At 51.5% G+C, this 19,957-nt stretch overlaps 1 protein-coding gene across 2 annotated transcripts in view; it reads left to right on the top strand.

Moving 5' to 3' along the window:
* Positions 1–2,102: 2,102 nt before the first annotated feature.
* The window catches only part of LRRN2 (leucine rich repeat neuronal 2), an 81,513-nt gene continuing 63,658 nt past the window's right edge, over positions 2,103–19,957 (top strand). For both annotated transcript variants that reach the window (XM_037155417.2, XM_037155416.2), the window contains exon 1: positions 2,103–2,493. The gene's annotated coding sequence lies outside the window, so the exon portion shown is untranslated. The remainder of the gene's footprint in view (positions 2,494–19,957) is intronic.

A 19,957-nucleotide genomic window follows, 5' to 3' on the forward strand; every position in this document is an offset into this window, starting at 1 on the left:
ACTCTCCATCAGCTGCTCCACTCTGCATATCCAATGAGGTGTCAGAGCAAGGACACTGTGAGTTCAAAGAGAGTTCAAATTCTAATGGCAGGTTTTAAACTCTTTGAACCTGCATCCTTTTGTCTGTTCAGTGGGGTAAGAGTCAGCTCAGAGGATACAATGAGAGCCGTGAAAAAGCACAGCATCCAACAGTAGCTCTGTACATTCCCTCCCTGCTGTACCCCAGACAACCCATTCCGCTCTGCTCGTCTCCGCTTTCCTGCCTTTGCTGGTCTGTGTTTTCTCTGCCAGTTCAAATCCTATCCCTCCATCTGGATGCAGCTTAAATCTCAACTCCCCCATAAAACCTTCCATGAATAACCCTAGGTCAGGATGGCTTTATACTCCACAGCAGGGCTGGAGGGTGGTGGCATGGGGGTGGCTCCAGAGGTACAAGGGGCATATAATGCACGCTATTGAATGCATGAAGTGAGAACCCTCTCCGTGCATAGAGAGCAGATGTTTTCAAGGCAACTTTATAAAAGCCTCTAGGCATGGAGTCACCACCAGCTGTGCCCTTGGAAAAGACAGAGCCAGAAAACTCTGTCCTTGTTCTGTCCAGAGCTTACCTCGCCAGAGGCACTGAGCTCAAGCCCTGGACGAAGGAAGACATCCGGGATGCCCTGCTCAAAGGACTCCCCGTACCTTGGATTCCATCCCACCTACGTCCCTCTCGTGTTCTGCAGCCTCTGGTCAAGACTCATCAGCGGGTGCGTCCTGTCTTGGAGCTGAGCTTGTTATGTCCATTCTGAGTGGTCCAGGCGGAAGGCCCTCTTAGGCATGGGCCTTCAGCCTTTGCTCCAGCAGGAGACCCACTCTCCTAAGCCCAGACTAGTGGTAGGGATCCAGCCTTTCTTTTCTTTTTTTTCTACTTAATTTTTTTTCTTTAGCGTTTCCCCTTTCTTTGCTCTCCTCTGCCCATCCCAGCCCACCCCCGACTCCCGCTCCCACAGTTAACCCCTACATGTTGCCCATGTCCTTGGGTCATTCATACACTTTCTTTGACTAATCCCCTCCCCCTCTTTCCACCACTCCCTCCCACCCCACTTTCCTCTGGCAGCTGTCAATCTGTTCCCTGTTTCCATGTTGCTTGTTAGTTTATTTTGTTCAATATATTCCTCTTATAAGTGAGATCATATGGTATTTGCCTTTCACCTACTGGCTTACTTCACTTCACATAATGTTCTCCAGTTCCACCCCTGCTGTCACAAAGGGTAGGAGGTCCTTCTTTCTTTCTGCTCCATGTGTATATGCAATTTCATTGTGTAAATGGAATACTATTGTGTAAAAAATCACAGTATTTTAATCCAGTCATCTACTGGTGAGCACTCAGGCCATTTCCAACATCCGGCTATTGTAGGGGTGCCTACATTCTTTTGAACTGGTGTTTCTGGATTCCTGGGATATATTCCCAGCAGTGGAACCGCTGGGTATCTAGCCTTCCTAAGCCACCAGGAAGCAGCTCAGAACCCACCTTCATCATGGTTTGGCTCCTACTCTCCTTCCCAGCGTCCATAACACCCAGCCTGCAAGGTGGGCGCTTCCCCGAAGCCCGGAACCTAGAGCACTTGTCAGCTCCTAGCACTAAGCAGATGACATCCTTTGCTAAGGGCCAGGGTGGGATGTTCCAAGGTGTGGGAACCTGCTCAGGGGGCAATGCTGGAAAAGCGCGAGGAGAACTCTGGGTATTGACTCCATTCTTTAAGAGGTGCTTGTGTCCACTGAACAAATTCTAGCCCACCCTTTGAATTCCTTTGTCCCCTTTAACTTCGGAAGAGTAGACCCTATTGGCCTTTGTAAGAGAGTAAGAGGCAATATCAGAAGAGCCACCTCCTTCTCCTCTCAGACCCAGGCCCCCACACCTACTTCTTTCGTCCAAGCCTTTCATCTAAGGCACAAGAACACCGCTGGCCCCACCCAACTCCTCCTCCGGGTGCGAATGTGTGTTTAGGGAGAAGGTGAGTCTGGCCACTCAGGAGTTAAAATGGCAGCGGGACTGAAAGGGGGCGGCGTGGCATGCAGAGGGGGAGGCGGCGACCGGAGTGGGCTGGGGAGGTTGGGAGAACAGCAGAAAAGCGAGTGAGGAGGGCGAGCGAGCCAGGAGGAGGGGCGCGGGGCGCCGCGGGGGCCTCCTGGGCGGACTTGGCCGCGCGGCGCGCGGTGGGAGCCCCCGACTCAAGCCCGCAGCCTCCAGCCACGATTGTGAAGGGCCGCGCAGAGCCCCCGGGCGCGGGGCGCGGACGCGCGGATGCGCGGATCGTTGTTCGGCGGTCGCCCTCCCCAACTCTGCCCAAGCACCACTCCCAGGACAACTCCTCGGCGGGAAGGCGCTCTGGAGCCCCCTCGGCCTGGGCGGGCGGCACAAGGAAGAAGAGCCCAGCTCAGGTTCCCCAGCTCAGCCCGGGCTGCACCGGAGCGGCGCGGCGGCCCCGGGACCCGGACCGCGGCCGCAGGGTGAGTGTGCGGCTCAGGGCTAATGCCGGGCGGCGCTGGGCCCGCTGGCGCGGCGGTGGGGACCTGGCGGGAGCCGGGGGAGGACGGCCGCAGGCGCAGCTGAGCTGCCTGCAGGGGAGCTGGTGACTCGGGGAGGGAGGCAGCCTGGAGCGCCAAGGGAGGGGGTGCTGGAGAATGTAAAGAAGGTGGCCAACTGCGCGGGCTGCACCCGAGGCGGAGGGCGAGGCGGCATCTGGGCTGTAATCCACCCCGAGGGGCCCGACCCGCCCCAAACTGTTGCTGGGGAGAGCGGGGCCCTGAGATGTCGGGGAGCCGATAGGTGACTGAGAGGTTAGGGAGGGCGCAACAGGGGCTGGCAGCGGGGTGGCAGCGCTCCAGAACCGCGGAGACTTTCCTTCCTTGGAGCTCCGGCGTCCGTGCGGAGGATCAAGATGGCCTTGGTGTCTGTGAGAAGTATCTGGAACCGGGAGCCAGGCGCCTCCCGGGCTGGCAAGGGTCCGTCCGCAGCCTGGGATGGGACTTTTGGGTTGGGGGATGGGCTGGCCCTGGGCTCAGCCTGGGGGCTCTGAGAGTGGACGCGGCGCCGGGAGAACCCCTCTGCTGCGCCCACCAGCCTCCAGGAGACAGGAGGGGTTGGCCAGCCACAGGTGGTCCGTCTGTCCTGCAACCAAGGGCGGCGCAGGGTCTGGCTGCTGAGCCAGCGAGGAGGTGCCGGTGACGGGGGCTGAGCTAAGGTAAAGGTGCGAGAGACCCGACCCCTGGGGGTGTTGCTGTGCGTCCCCCGTTTTCTTCCACCCCCATCAAATGAAAGGAAGGAAAATGTCAGCTGGGCTTTGTGCTCTGTTCGTCAGGCTGCCGCAGCTCCCATCTGTTGGAACCAACGCAGCTTCAAATGGCAGGACTGGGTCGGAAGGGGTGGGCCGGGCACAGCGCTCAGTGGTGGGGTAGAACTGGACAGACCCTCTGCTTGAGGATTCCAGGAGGTCGGTAGTAGAAAGAACTGCCTCCCCAGGTCTGGAGCACAGAGGATGCTCCCTGCCAGCTTGTTCACCGTCACTGAGAGATCTGGGTCTTCTCACAAACCCAGGCACAGGGCAGGCTCCCCCTTCCCCACCAGACCGAGATAGGCTCTGGCCCAGTGCAGGAGAGGGCCAGGATCCCCTTCCACTTCCACTGCTCCTTAAAGGTCCCTCCAGCAAGGAGCACTGGGCATGGGCTGGGCAAAGCTGTGTACAAAGCACTGAGGCCCCCTTGCTTTTGGGTCCTGTTGTTATCAGAAAAAAAAGTCACATGTGGGAGGCCTGACCCACTTTCCTGGCTGACCAGGTGCTGCTGTGGGGAAAAGATGGAGCGAGAAGGGCACAACTAGGGCTCCGAGCCTTCCAGGCCCTTTGCCTCCCCCTGAGCTGGCTCGCCCTGAGTCTCCTCCTTTCTGCCTAGGGAGTCCCTCTGGAAAGTGTGGAACTAAAGACCACAGTGCTCCAGGGATTGAGACTGGCCTAGGGTCAGCAGGTATCTGGTGTCTAAGAGTACCCCCAAACCTACACCATCCCCCCAACACAGTCTAACCCAAAGGAGATACCGAATGGCAGTGAGAACTTGGAGGTCTGCTAGGACAGATTCCAATCAGACTGAGACAGGTTTCCTCTGTAACTCCCTGTAGTTCCTCCGCATCCCCCCCATGTCCCCCAACCTCCCTCCTCCTTTTTCTCCTTTACTCTTCACTCTCTTCCCTCCAGCATTTCTTCATCTCTTTTTCTCCTCACAGCACTTTCCCTCTCTTTCACCCCCCTTTTCTCTAAGCCTTCTTTCTCCCTTCCTCTCTCCCTCTCCCCCTCCATCCCTCCCAGGTCTCCTCGGCCACCTTAGCACCCTTTCTCTTCTGTAAAAGTGCAGCCAGGCCTGCGTTCTGCTCCAGACACCCCGACATGGAAACGCGTGCGCTGTTGGCTGTGCTGAATACCCTCTGCAGAGGAGGGGCCAGGGCCGGTGGGCCTGGCAGCTGCATTTCCCTGGCATGTCTCCTGTACCCCGCCATTGCCCCTGCTACCCTTTTTTTTTTCTATTTGAAAGGAAAAAGAAAATCCATTGCTTTTTAAACAAAATTCCTTTATTTAACAACTTATTGAGCACCTACTATGTGCCTAGCACTATTTTAGGAGCTGAGGATACAGCAATTAAACAAACTCCCATGTCTCAGGGCAGAAGTAAACTTGTCTCTGGACTTCCCAGCTGATTAGTCTGTGCCCACAGGCTCTTTCAAAGACCCCACTGCTTGGCGGCAGGGATGGGAATGCGAACAGTCCTAGTGAGTTACCATCACCACATTGGGTAACCTGTAACATGACAGGCCCATCTCCTTACCAGATACCAGGTCCCACAAAGTTTACAGACCAGGGCCATCCTGTCCTTAAGACATTTCTGACCCAAAAGGGTGGGTCGGTTCACATCCACCTCTTTTCTGGGAGGGCTGAGTAGAAGTCCAGTGCTTTAGACACAACAGGGAGACAGACACAGCTTTGTCGTTGAGCACCTACTAAGCACCAGTCTGTCCAGAGCCGCACAAAGATTATCTCATTCAATCCTCCTGACAACCTTCTAAGGCCTGGATTACTATCCCCTGCTTTGTAGCTAAGGAAATGGAGGGCCAGAGAGGATCGGCCACTTGCCTCAGGTCACACAGGTCTGTGTTTTGACATCACTGATTGTCTGCAGTTCATCTTGCCCCTGTGGTGTCTGTGACACCTGGTAAGTTGTATAGTTATCTGAAGATTACAGTTTAATTGAATTTTTCAAAAGCGTGCCTTGGCTTCTCACTTAGAATATGAGGATATATAAGGATTTGCTGAACACTTGTATGAATAAGCTTTCCCAAGTGATCAGGGAAGGCTTCCTGGAGGAGATGGGACCCTGAGAGGGAAGGCAGGGAGGGCCTTGGTCTTCCTGATGTTACAGAGATGTACCACAAGCTGTAGGCAGGTAACCCCTGCTCCACACCACCACCCTGCATCCAGGTGGAGTTGATGGGAAATTGCTGTTTTCACTGAGGGTCAGGAGGTGGGAGCTCGTCTGTGGCCAGTCTCATGAGTTAGTGCCTCTTGGGCAAGCCTGGACTCTATAAACGACTCTAAGACAAAGAATGGGGTGGGAGGCACTCAAGCCTGCAAGAACTAAAGGGAAGGGCAAGAGCGAGGGCAATGGCTGGAGGACGGATGGGGCAGGAAAGGGGGAGAGTGCCCAGGAACAAGACCGGTGGAGGACAAAGACAGAAGGTAAACTGAGGAACAAAAAACAGAAGGCACGAGGCCTGCAAGCAAAGACATAAGCAGATAGGACAGACAGCAGCGTGCGGTGGGATTGCTGAGAGGGGGAGTAAGAACCACACCTGTGCCCTGTACTTCCCTGTACTTTTCTCAGTCCTCCAGTTCAGAGGTCAGAATGGTCACCAGATTAGCGTTATGAAGGCAATCAACCCATCTTTTCTAAGCACCTACTGTGTGCTCAGACCTGTGCTAGAGGCTAGAGGCAAAGAGACAAATCAGATGTTGCCCCTGCCTTCCAGGAATTCACAGTGAGAGCAGAGATCCTGGAATGGCGCACGGGGGCTTGGATCCAGGCTTCACCACTTACAGCTGAGTGACCCTGGCCTGGCCGTCTGAGCTCTCTGTGCCTCTGTTTCCTGCTCCATAGAGCTGTCGTAAGGATTCAATGAGTTAATACAGGTAACGAGCTTAGGACAGTGCCTGGCACGGTAAGTGCTATGTAAGCATATTATTACTGTTATTGTCCAGTGGGAGAGTCAGTGTCACAATCATGAAACAAGCGCTATAGTTCAGGGACAAGCAGCTGAGGAGGTGACTGCCTCTGCCTGCAGATGAGGGAATGGCTCTCAAAGCACATAATATTGGGGGCAGGGCTTGAAAAGGAGTCAACCCAGCAGAGGTAACGGGCCCGGGGACACTGGTGCCCCGTGGCACCAGTGTCCGGGGCACAGGATTTGCATGTGAAAGGGTGCCACACTGTGTATGTGTTGCCTTCTATAAATTTCAGGAACACCTTGCGCATGTCCCACCTCAGCCTCTGTTTCCAATGCTTAAAGCTGAGCTTCCAGTGGGGCTGACAGGTCACCCAGAACATCCCCACACTGCCCGGCCTAGAACAGTTGTCCTTGGGCCAAGGGACCTAAGGCATCCCTGCTGGGATTGGTTTCACGACTATGGCTTCCTTAATGTTCTGAGCCAGCAAGCAGTCTCTGCTGCAAACCCAGAGCAGCTGTGGCCCTTGTCCTCTGGCTTCTTGCACTTCCTAGGGACCCAGCAGACACCTTGGGCTGAGGGAGCTGCCTATTCAGAGGTGAGCTGAACCAGGTTTGGTTCAGAATTTAGTGCGTCTCCACACATTTCTTCCACCCGCACCTTCCCTGCTGCTCAGTGTTTGATGGACCCGAAATGAGTTCCAAGATGAAGAGCAGGCAGAGAGTTCCTGAGGCAATAACCGTTTCTCACCCTCCATCTCTCACATTGTAATGGCACTAATTACAGCAGCCAGCATTTATTGAGCACTTACTATGTGGTAGACACTGTGTCAAGGGCTTTACCTACATTATCCCACGAAATCCAAAAACATACCCCTATTAGGTAGGTGCTCTTATTACCTCTAATTTAAACTCGAAGGAACAGAGACTCAGAGAGGTTCAGTAACTTACTCAAAGACATTACTAGAAAAAAAAAAATCAGAGGATTTAACCTTCTTTCTGACCAAGTGTTCTTGCTCCTTAACCAGTCCTTGGGCCTAGAGGGTGCTCTGGGGCCATCCAGTCCATTCTCCTCCCTCCCTACAGTAAGAAGCTCCCCAAGTCCTGTCCAAGCCAGGGGCTGCCTGTCCACTTTGGGGGACCTTCAGAAAGGGTATCCCCTCTTCCTCCTGCTCCCCCAGGTCACGACTCCTCAAGAACTAACATTGCTTCCTTCTGCCTCATTCAAGTGCATCAGGGACCACGCAGGGACCTCCAGAGGAGCTGGACCCTAAGAATCGGTCACCATGACCCCAATGGCGGGACCAGTGCAGGGGTGACCTCTGAGAGATGTAAGGTTGGGCACAGACCCTGATTCAGGAAATTAGGGGGGATGGCTCGCAAATGGTGCTGTCAGTGCGGTGTCTCTAACAAGGCAGCCTCCTGTCTTGGGAAGAACAAGTACAGTTGTTCATATCTACAAACTCACAAGGCAAATCCTTTAGGAAAAAGCATAGGGAAGAAGGAGCGGCAATAGTGAGGCAACCAGCTTGGTTTCTCCTATAAAAGTGGGTCTGTCTTAACTGATCCTTTCAGGGAGGGGGAACGGAAGGAAGAGATGAGAAAGGCAGGAGAGGCTATGTTCCTCTATAAAGTGTTCCCAAAATGAGCATTTAAAGGTAGGGGATGAAAGCGACTGTCTTTGGCCTGGGCAGGCAGAGGTGGCGGTGCCAGGCAATGGAGCGCTCACAGAGGGGCAGCCAGTGGGCAAACTGTGCAGGGGGAGGAGAGGGCCTTGACAACCAACCCCTCCCTCTCCTACTTTTGGACAGACCTGCCAGTGGGATGGAGGTAGCTGGGACTCACACAGCTCCAGGCCCCTGAACTTCAGAAGGTGCCCTGGGCCAAGGGTGAAAGGATAAAATCCCGCATCTGGGAGGGAGCTACAGAATTTTCCTGTCCATTGCCCATCTCTGCAGAACCATGCTTCAGCTATATCAGGCACAGAGTGGGGCTAGAATCTCTTCATTTACCAAGTACTTTTTAAAGCATTAGTGCCTGGCTGCTGGTGTAGAAAACAGTGCGAAAGCAACCAGCAACCAGAGATTTCTGCCCTCATGGACTTTATACCCGATTCGGGAGACAGTACAATTAAAAGAATATTAGGGAGTGGCAAGTGCTAAAGAGAAAAATTAGACAAGGGAAGGGGACAGGAGAGGATATATTTGGAAGAGGAGAGTTTGTAATTTTGTACAGGGTGGTCCAGGAAGACCTCACTGAGAAGGTGACTTGAGTAAAGAGGAAGTGGCTGCAAAGTGGTGAAGGGAACAGTAGGCACAAGGGCTCAGAGGCAGGGCGGTGCCTGGTGGGTCTGAGGAGGCCAGATCTTGGGAAGTCCTGGAGCTGGAGTGAGGACTGGTCTTTCCTCAGAGTAAGGTGGAGACTTGCAGGTTTGGGGGCAGGACATCGCATGATCTGACCTTTTAACACCCCGGGATTTTGGCCATCCATTGCAGCATTGTACCAGCCAGGATGTTCTCCAGCCCGTGAAGCTAAGTTAGTCAGTTAGTACTCATGGCCCCCACCCTTGGCTACTATTTGAGCACTGTCCTAGCGTGGGGCATGGGGTCAGGGAGAACACAAAGACTATGACTTGTGTCATAGTCTTTATTAGTCATAGCCTTTATTAGTAAGGAAATCTACAGATTCGTTGGGGAGGCAAAACTTACACTCCCAAGAAATAACAAGGAATTAATACCAGACAGTATTTAAAACCAAGTGCTAAACTGTGTGGTTTAGACTATAAATGTTATCAGAACTGCGAGCTGTGTGGGAGTACAGAGGGAACACTGCCTCGAAGGGGTGCTGCCGACTGGGGCCTGGAAAACGAGGTAGCATTTGGATCTGCAGAGGGGAGGGTTCTGGAGAAGGGAGCTAGCAGCTCCTGGGGGTGGGAATGGGAGAAGGGCGGCCAAATGGAGGGGGCACATGGGTGGGGAGCAGTTTTTGTCTCTGGGGGAGTCCCCACCTTCGGGTTTCTCATGTCCCCTTTGTTCTCTCTGGACAGGAGAGCAGCCCTCTCTTTAGAGCACAGGTGGCAAACACGAGGCTGGCGGCCGAATCCGGCCTCCACCTCGTTCTGTCCAGGCCGGCACCTTGTTTGTTCCTGGCGGCAGCGCTGAGCTCTCACTTAGCTGTAAAGGAGTAGTTATGTTTAAACAGTCCTAAAATTACATTCAGCCCTTTGAAGGCAACCACAAGGCTGATGTGGCCCCCAGTGAAAATGAGTTTGACACGCCTGCTTTAGAGAATGAAAACCCATTGTCCTGAATCCTTGCTTTCTCTCAGGCCACTGAGCTCTGTTTTTTGACTTTGTCTTTCTTGGAGAAGGTCCCCATCCCAGCTTTCCAGTGCTTTCTGAGATCTGCCTTCCCCTAACCAGTTGTCGTCTACCAGCCCCTGGGCCTGCCCACGTTGGGCCCGAGTCTCTGCTGCCCCATAAACTCCACTCCCCACCCAGCCCACACTGGCTTCTGTTCTTCCCTCCTCTCACTGACCTGGCTTCTGTCAGGTAGGTTACTCCTACCACAGCGGCTCCCCACATTTTGACACCAGGGACTGGTCTTGTGGAGGACAGTTTTTCCACGGGCCAGGGTGGTGGGGATGGTTTTGGGATGATTGAAGTGCATTACATTCAAGCTCACCTGCTGCTGTGTGGCCTGGTTCCTAACAGGCCCGGACAGGTACCAGTCCATGGCCCCGGGGGTTGAGGACCCCTGTCCTACAACATTCCAATTTGTTTCATATACAGTGAACTGGAAATACTGTATTTTGCTGTGTATGATGTGCACTTTTGTGCCCAAATTTTCTAGGAAAAATAAGGACATGCATTATACCTGGATAGTACTAATTCCAAATCTATATTAAATTTCTGAATTATTTTATTTATGCTGAGGCATTAAAAGTGTAATTCTAGAAAGCAATAATGATATCCATATGCAAAATAATACCCTAAAGTACAACAATCAATTTTGTGTCTAAATATAAATAAATAATCGAATTAAAAAGTTGAAATGAAAAAAAAAAGTTAAAATGAAAGTTTTTTCCCTAAGTTTGGGCCAAAAACATGGGTATGCATTATATACTGCAAAATATGGTAACATTGTATCAAAATGAGTAGGCATTTCCCCATAAGGGCTGAGTCTGTTCTTCCCCTGGAGAGAGGCTGTTTGGGTCTTGGGTCTTGGGGTTTGGCTTACTTCTGACCTGTAGCGAGAATGCCCTAGAGTGGAGTGGGGCTTCTCAGTGGCGCCTCACTCCCCCCACCCCCACCCTGCCTCCACCCCGTGCCCAGCCCAAGGGCAGGAGCCAAGAGCCTCATGTGCAACCCTTTCTGCTAAACAGATTCTTCCTTCGTCTGGGCCCTGGCAGCCAGAGAAAGGAGGGCCCCCAACTCTACCCAGAGGCTGCGGGCACGGTCTCTAAGACGCAAGCCTAAACTCACAATCTGCAGAAACCGGAGTCTGCTGGGAGTGGGTCAGAGTCCCTGTTCCTTACCCACACTCCATTGGGTGTCTTACTGAAACTCTCTGAGCCTCAGTTTTCCCATCTACAAACCAGGGCGAACAATACCTGCTTCCTTGAGTTTTTAATGATAAGAGTTAACATTAAGTTGAGTGCTTATGATGTGCCGAAAGCGTCACTACATTTATCTCATTTAATCCAGGTAACTCTGTGAAGTGGATATGATTTCCCTCCACTTTGCAGTTAAGGAAACGAAAGCTGCGAAAGATTAAGTAACTTGCCCAAGGCACACACAGCTGGCAAGTGGCAGCGCCAGGGTTTCGCCTCAAATCTTACTGACATCAGAGCCCTGGTTCTCAACCACCACATTAAAGGAGCTAATCCGTGTAAAGTGCCTGCTACAAAGTAGAAGCTCAAAAACTGTTCATTCCTTTCCCCTCAGTTTCCCCAGGGCCTGTCCTCCGAAGAGTAGCTTTCTCCTACTCATCACGTTTCTCCTTTGGGTTCCCTTGGGACATATGATAGAGGTAGGGGCCAGAGTGAGCTGCCATTTATACCAAGGAAAAAAGAGGGTGAGTAATTTGCCTAAAACCATAAAACACAAGGGCTGTGATTAATATCCAGGAAACCTTTCTCATAAGGGTTTTGTTACCCGGCCCTGCTGGGTCCAAGACAGTCGGCAGAGGGCGTCTTACGGAGGCTCCGGTGTGTGGGAGGTGAAGGAGAGGCCACCATCTCCCTCGGGGCGAGTCGGAGCCTGTCTCAGCTGCAAGCGCAAGACGGGATCCCCGTGGTCCTGGAAAGGCACTGGCACGAAGATTCTACAACCTGTGCTTTCTGAACTTGATACTGTTTCTGGAGTTTGTCACAAATAACCTGGGGACTCCTCTGGATGGATCTAGGAGGAGGACAGTGTTGAAGGTCAAGGTATGGGAGGAAAGGATGGCATCTGCATTTTATAACCGTCAGTTAAATCAGTGTGACTTCCGCAGCAGGTACAGTGCCAGTGGATGGGGGTGGGTAATGGGGAGCGGGGGGCAAAGGAAAACAGGGTTGTGGCCTCGGCAATCATCCTAATGGGACAGATCATTCACTTGTACCTATGGAGACACACGCCCATGCACACACAGCTCCACCTGACTTTGGTTGCCCTCAGTCTTTCCTCCCTGGAGAGCTCTCTTCCGGTCGACAGAAATCATCCCTGTGCACAACCCCCCTGGAACAGCCTGAGGCTGCAGCATTCACACTTGATGGTCAGGCCCCACGGTTGCTGCTGAATTCCAGGGAACGATCCCCCAGGGAGAAAAGAAGAGGTCCAAGTCATAGCACTTTAAAACCGATGGCACCTGGGAGCCCTCGGTCATGTGGCTTTCAAACATTTGTAGAAATTGATCCATTTTTCAAAACACACGTGTGGTAGGCAGAATAATGCCCTCCCCTAAAGATGTCTGTGCACTCGTCCAGAAACCATGAAAAGTCCGGTTATGTGGCCAGGGGAATGAAGGTGGCAGATGGAATTAAGTTTGCTAATTAGCTGACCTTAAAGTGAACAGATTGTCCTGGAATATCCTGTAGACCCAGTGTCATCACAAGGGTTCTTTAAATGTGGAAGAGGGAGGCAGAAGTCAGCATCAGAGGAATGGGATGTGAGAAAGACTCAATGGGCCGCTGGTGGCTTTGAAGACAGAAGGAGCCAGGAGCCAAAAAATCTGGGTGGCCTCTGGAAGGCAGGGAGAGCCAAGAAACAGATTCTCCCCAGGTCCTCTGCGAAGGAGCCCAGGACTGCTGACACCTTGGTTGTAACCCAGTGAGACTCATTTTTGCACTGGAAGATATATCTGTGTTGTTTTAAGCCACTAAATTTGTGGTAATATGAGGTCTGTCCAGAAGGTGTCCAGCCATGTACTATGAAAAATAGAGACATTTATTGAAGATAGAAGATACAAGAGACATTGTACATAGGAAAATGACTCCTCAGTCCCCTTCAAAGTAAGTACCTTGGGACCTCACACAGTTCTCCCAATTGTCACCAGCTGCCCCGTCGTATTTTACTGAATCTCATTGATGATCTGAAGTCTCTTTCCCTCCAAAAGTGATTTTAGTTTTGGGAAAAAACAGAAGTTGCAGGGCACCAATTCTGAACTGTGGGGGAGCTGAGTCACCTGGGTGATTCGATGTTTCTCAAAAAAACTCTGCACGAGAGGGGATGCATGAGGGGCATATTGTCGTGATAAAGTTGCCAGTCACCACTTGCCTGTAGCTGCAGACTTCTGAATCATCCAAATAGTTTCCACGGAGGAATGTTTCAGCTTCACGTAAAATTTGATGCAGATTCCTCGTTCTACTTGCTCAGTCATTTTGAGTGCAGTGGCCACACAGCACAGATGCTCACTCAATGGCATCTACCACCCCCACAGACTAGTACAGTGAAGTCGTCATTGTTCATGCATGCCCATTCCAGTCCACTCTTCTTGGCTTAGGTTACACTGATGCCATGCAAACTATTCTCCTTATATTAACAGTGGCAGGGCTTTTCCCAGACAGACCTCATATGTTATATCAGCAACAGGAAATTAATAGGCTTCTGTAACTGGAGCAAAGCAAGTGAACCAGAATCCCACTGACTCAGCCTCCTCCTGACCCCTGGCTCTGAGGAGTTGCTTCATAACAGGTTAAGAGCCCAGTTAGGAATATATTGTGCCTGAAACACATCCCAGTTGTTTTCCAGATGATGAAACCAAGGCCCATAGGGAAGTGGCTTTGTGGGAGGACACACTGAGTAGATGGAAGAGCTAAGACTCCCATCCAGAGCTTGCTGCTGTTTTGTCAGAAATTCCAGATGCTTGACCACCTTCTCTTGGCCATTTTCAGCAAGTGGATGTATGAGTTTTGACCTACAGGGCCCAGGCACTGTGCTCAGTGTGATGCGGAAGCAAAGTGAGTTCCATATTCAGGAAGCTGAGAGAGTGTTGCTGGAGTACTGTGCTGCCCTCAGCCCCTCACTGGGCCTCGGTTTCCTCCAAACACAGGCAACCAGCTCAGGTCGTTAAGGGCTGTCATTGGCCCTTGGCCCCTGGGGGTTGGTCCCTAAAGCTAGCCCCCTGGTGGACATTATCCAAGCCACCTTCTCTGTGGTGAAGGGAGGGGGCTAGGCCCACTGGCCCAGGCTGTACCTGCCCTTCCACAGCCTAACGTGCTTCAAATGGGTTGGACCAGAGCCTTGGGGAAAGCAGGGAGAGGAGGTAGCAGAGCCTGGTGCCCATGGTGTATAGTTATCTCCCCTTGGCCAGCTGTTTTGACCTTCCCAGCTCCCACACAGCACACCTGAGCCACAGGCTGGCCCCCAGGGCTGCCAGCTCCTGGTCTTGGTCTCCATAGCAACCCCACTTTTGCCGGGCCTGGTTTCTAATGACTTATTGGCATGTGTGGTAATTTGCAGCACTCGGAAGGCAGAGCTAGGGGAGTAGTGAGGAGGGGAGGAGGCGGTGAGAGGGGCCTGGAAGTGGGGAGGGGGTTCGAGTTTTGGATGGAGAGAGAGGTACAATTGTCTTCCTGATCCACCCTTCCTCTTCCCTGCTGATTAATATCTGGAGTAAGATTGCTGCTTCGGGTTCAGGTCCTTCCTCTCTGGGGAGCATGAGAAAGAGACAGATGGACAGACAGCTGTAGAGCACAGCTGCCTACCTGTCAGAGGCAAACAGATGTGGAGGTGCTGGCAGCCATGTTCATCTGTGGCAGATGAGACCACTCGTGTTTTCTGCCACTACTACCTGCTCCTGTGGCCCTGAGAACAAGGGGTACCTCCTGGGCCCAGTAGTCGCTCTGCTTCATGGGTAGGGGAGCGGGGTCATGTATCCACAGGAGAGGTTCTTGCAGCGTTGTGGCCCTTGCAGGCTCAGAAAACCAAGGCAGGTGGCACTGCATGAAATGCCGGACTGCGGAGGTAGTAGGTGAGCCAGCTAAGCAATCAACGGGGGAAAGGTGAGCGAGGGCCCGACTCTCCTGTTTTCTTCAGCAAAGTTTACCCAACCTCACAACTACTTCCACAGGAGGAGAAGGAGCCCCAGCCAGTCTGTTGCTGCAGCCTTCCTGCACACTTTGCTTCGGTCTTGGTTACTTCCATTCCATGCATGCCCTTGTAAGAGGCAGCCTGGGACTAAAAAGAACCCCGGCTTTAAAGTTGGAGACACCTGGGTTACAATCCTGTGGCCACTGCTTTACCAGCTCTATGACCTTGGACACGTCTTTCAAACCTCTCTTTGACCCTCAGTTTGCCCATCTGTAAAATGGGGTTAACATACCCCATCTCACCGGCTTGTGAAAATGAAACCAGCTCACCCTTCCAAAATGCTTGGCACATAGTAGGCATCAATAAGTGTGAAAAAATTTTGAATGTACTCTTTTAATTATCTACTCCAATAAATGCAAGCAACATGATAAATTATTTTTAAAATTCTGGTGGGCTTGAAAGGGTTATCTTTTTAAAATATTCAAGAATAGTCTTCATTTATTCAGTAAATATTTATTGCCTTTCTACTATGTACAAAGTACTGAGCCAGGTGCTGGGTCTTTCCTGATATTTCATGATTATGGTAAAATTAGGTTATCTGTGCATTCTCTAAGTGGATAGCATCTGACAGGAGATAGAGAGAGAGGGAGGCCAAGGAGGGCTAGTGGCGGAGAGGATGGTCCAAGGTCACCCATGTAAGTGGATCTTCCATGGATGTCTGAGAAGTGGCTAATCCCAAGAGAAAGCTCTGCATTGCGAACCTCTGTCTGGGTGTTGTGCAGTGAGACTCGCTGCCTGGCTCCTCCGAAATGTTGAGTCTGTTTGTAGGACTGGATAGCGGAAGAAGGAGCCGGTGGGTGGCTGCTCCTCCATGTTTATAAGCTGCTGTTGAGGCTTCAAGGGGCCACCATTAACTACCACCCAACAGGCAGAAGAGGAACAGAGGCACCTGCCTTCACCTGGGCGCCTGAGCAGGTCACAGCTCCCTCGGCTGGTGCCGAGAGGGAGGCAAGGGGAGCCAGTGGGAACCGGGAAACTTGTCTTCCTCTCTGCCAGCAGATGGACTTCTGCCTGCAGCAGGAATCTGTCTGTTCTTCTATCTACCTCCCCACAGCCTTCCCTGAGACAGAGCGCCAGAGATGGGCAAACAGAACTTCAGCAGTGGCTGGGCGCCTGGAGAGTGTCTGGCTCACTGCTTCCCCACCTTCTCATTCACATCATAGCACACAAAGGCCATGACAATGGCTTGGGGACTCCAACCCAGGACAAAGGGGACCTCGATCTTGGCACACATGTAACCCATTTGTGGCTCCCTAATGTCAGCTGGGAAGCTCTACCTTAACCAATTCCTCCAACTTATTTCTATTGATGAGACACTTCTGGCCCAGGAAGAGGAAAGCACTCACCCAAGGTCACACAGCATGTTAGTGTCATTAGGATTAGGTATAAATCTCCTAACTTCTGGCCCTGCGCTCTATCTGTTGCCTCTTCTCAAGACTCCTTCCACTTTCGTTCCTGACCTTTCACCCTGGAGAATGTACTTCAGGTGAAATGGAATATAATTTCCCTAAGAGATTATTATTCACCTATCTCATAAAATCAGACTACATTTCCCCACCCCTTATCATCACCAGCCACCTCCCTGGTTTGGTGAAGCCTTTGGGATCTGCTCATAGAAACCCTCCCCTTTCCACGTCCATCATTGTCCTGGGTGGGACCAGAGAGCACATGGGCAACCCGTCCTACCCACAGACCTTTGGCCCCTTCACAGCTTCCCCGCCTCAACCACTCGCTCCCTGGATCTTGCCGTCACCTGGAAATCACCTAGTAGAGGTCCCTGCTTTCTGATGGCCCCTGGTCTGCCAGCTTGCTGACTGTCAACTCCCACACAGCCACTCTTGAACCTCATCAGGATCTTTGGCCCATCGGTACCTCTACTTTCTTGCCATTCATTACCTTCCTCTGTCTTCCTTCTCTGAGTCCAGATGGAGTCCATGTTCTGTCATTTTAAGAGCTCTCCTGCCAATACCCTAAACTCTCGTGACCCTCTGTCTTTTTATTGCCTGAGGCTGGCAAAGTCCCGGTCTGGATTAATCACTCTGTCTGCTTCTTTCTGCCTTTATCCAGATAACCCAACCTCTTAGAAAAAGACACAGTAAAGCAGATGGGTACCTCTAAAAATTTGCCATCACCAACTCCAGTTATCCTTCCAAAGTGCTTGGTGTTCCTGCCACATTCCTCTGGTTGGCTCTCTCCTGGCTCTCCACACCTTCCTCCCCTAACCCCACCTCCGCCCTCGCTCTCAGCTGGGACGCGCCTACATCACAGAGAAATAGAAGCCATCGGGCAGAACTCCCTCAGCTCATCCTCAGCAGACCCTCACACACACCTGTCTCTGAACCAGCCCCTCCTCCGGAAGGCTTCGTAGGAACATCCTTCCTGCCACACTCAAGGCCTCCCATCTTCAACAACAGCGGCGACTAGAACCTTCCTCCAGTCCAGCTCCCCTTTCTGCCACCACCTTGTCTCTTTTCCCCTTCAAGCCAAGTTTCTTGAAAGAATTGGCTGTACTATTGGAGCTCTCTCAGTTTCTGCACCTCCCACATCTTCCCATGCCCCGCTTCAGTCTGCTTCCTCCCCCATCATTCTGCTGAGACGGCTCTCCATGTCGCTAAGTGCAAGGAACATTATTTTAGTTCTCAGAAGTATTTTTCCCTCCTTTCTGACACTTTCTTCTCCCTTGGCTTCTCTTAATCCTGGCTTTTCTGGTAATTCCCAAGTGTTCTTTGCTGAGTCACCCTTCCTTTCTCCATCTTTAAACCTTGGAGTTCCTTATGTTCTGGTTCAAGGTGTTGTCTTCTGACTGGGCACTTGTCCTGAGGCCGTCTCATGGGTGGCTTCCCTTACCAGATGCATTCAGGTGACACCCAAGTGAAAGTCTGTAGCCTGAACCTCCTCACCTGAGCTCCATGTCTGCATATCCATCTGCCTCGCAGACTAAGATGGACATCTCCAAGAGCCTCAGACTGGGGCCCTGGCCAGTGAAGCTCAGTTGCTTGGAGTGTTGTCCCATAATTGGGGATGGAAGGTTCCATCCCCAGTTTTCACCCATACGGGACGCAACCAGTCAATGTTTCTCTCACGTTGATGTTTCTCTCTTTCCCCTCCTCTCTCTCTCAAGTCAACAACCATATCCTCAGGTGAGAATTTTAAAAAAGAAGCTGAAGGAATAAGCAACCTTCTGAGTGTGACCTGATGACCGCGGCCTTGCCAGTATTCTGCTGTATAAAGACACCAGGCTCCTGCTCCTGTCCCCTTTCCTTTCCCTTCACCGCCCTCCCACAGCTAAAGACCTTGCCTGGATTCAAAGGAGATGTATCCTGATTTTCCAGCCAGGGATGTAGGCTCCTCTTCACCAACAGTTCTTTCCAGAGCAATAGCAGCCATGTTTCACATCTGAACAGCAGTCCTTTACGTCCTGCCTTATGGTGTTTGCTTGTCCAGGGTCCTTTGAGCCACCCCTGTGAGGAAGCTACATGCTAGACTGGCCGTGTGTTGTGATCACTGTTTCACACTGGGGCAAGTACAGCTCAGGAAGGGCTAGTGGCGTGCGTGCAGCCACGGGGCTGGTCACTGGAGAGTTAGGCTGAGCCCAGTGCTGTGGCCCCGCTTTCAGGTTGTCTGTACTGCTTCATATACGGCTTGTAGAAAAGAGGCTGCTGCAAGTCCTGGATTATTCCACAGGATGGAAGGAGTAGGCCCCCCTAGACCTCCAACGCCCATGGGGTAGGAGAAGGTGTGACTGGAATGTGGCATGCAGTTTGCTTTGCAGTAAGTTTACCTTCTGTCTAGTTAAGGCCAGTCCAAGTTGGCTTTTGCAGAGCCCCCTGTGGGTCTGTTACCTGCCTCGTATACTCAGTAGCCCCTCATTCATGTCAGGGACAGAGTGACTGACTGTGTCGGCTCCAGGGTCCCGGGAGCAGGAGTGCCCAGAGAATCCACAAAGTGCAGAGTCCGGAAGCTGAGGCTGCACCGGGACTCCTGAGGCTGCGCAGCTGCCTCCTGAAGGGTGCCACCTGGGTGCCTGTGGCTTCCCTGGCTTGGCTTCTGCCAGCTCTGCCAGCCTCTTCCCCTCTACCCTCTGCCTCCTAATGCTCAAGTAAACCCAAGTGCCGCTGGTTCCCCAGCCACCACATGCCTCTGAGCTTTTTTTTTTTTTTAATTTATTTTTTTAAATTGATTATGCTGTTACAGTTGTTCTATTCCCCCCTTCATTCCCCCACACCCTGCCCCCCCACCCCCACCATTACCCCCCTTTAGTTTATGTCCATGTGTCTCAAGTCCTTTAGGTTCTATATTTCCCATGCTATTCTTGCCCCCCCCATCTATTCTCTATCTACTGTCTATGCTACTTATTTTTCTGTACCTTCTCCCCCCATCTCCTCCTCCCACTCCCCTGTTGCTAACCCTCCTTGAGATCTTCATTTCTATGTTTCCACTCCTGATCTAGCTGTCCTTTTAGTTTGCTTTTGTTTTAGGTGTGGTTGTTAATAACTTGAGCTTGTTGTTCTTTCACTGTTCATGTTTCTTTAACTTCTTTTTCTTAGATAAGTCCCTTTAACATTTCATATAATAAGGGCTTGGTGATGATGAACTCCTTGAATTTGATCTTATCTGAGAAGCACCTTATCTGTCCTTCCATTCTAAATGAAAGTTTTGCTGGATAGAGCAATCTTGGTTGTAGGTCTTTAGATTTCATGACTTGGAATATTTCTTTCCAGCCCCTTCTTGCCTGTAAGGTCTCTTTTGAGAAATCTGCTGACAGTCTGATGGGGACTCCTTTGTAGGTGATTGTCCCCTTAGCTCTTGCTGCTTCTAGGATTCTCTCCTTCATTTTAATTTTGGCTAATGTAATTATGATATGCCTTGGTGTGTTTCTTCTTGAGTCCAACTTTTTTGGTACTCTCTGAGCTTCTTGGATTTCTTGGAAGTCTATTTCCTTTTCCAGATTGGGGGAAATTTTCTTTTATTATTTGTTCAAATAATTTTTCCAGTGGTGGTTGTGTCTTTCCCCCTTCTGGTACCCCTATAATTCGGATATTGGAGCGTTTAAAGATGTCCTGGAGGTTCCTAAGACTCTCCTCATTTCTTTGAATTCTTGCTCCTTGACTCTTTTCTGTTTGGCCATTATTTGCTTT

Source organism: Artibeus jamaicensis, unplaced genomic scaffold (assembly GCF_021234435.1).
Source record: "Artibeus jamaicensis isolate MK-2021 breed Jamaican fruit bat unplaced genomic scaffold, CSHL_Jam_final contig_475, whole genome shotgun sequence".
NCBI classification, from domain to species: Eukaryota; Metazoa; Chordata; class Mammalia; order Chiroptera; family Phyllostomidae; genus Artibeus; species Artibeus jamaicensis.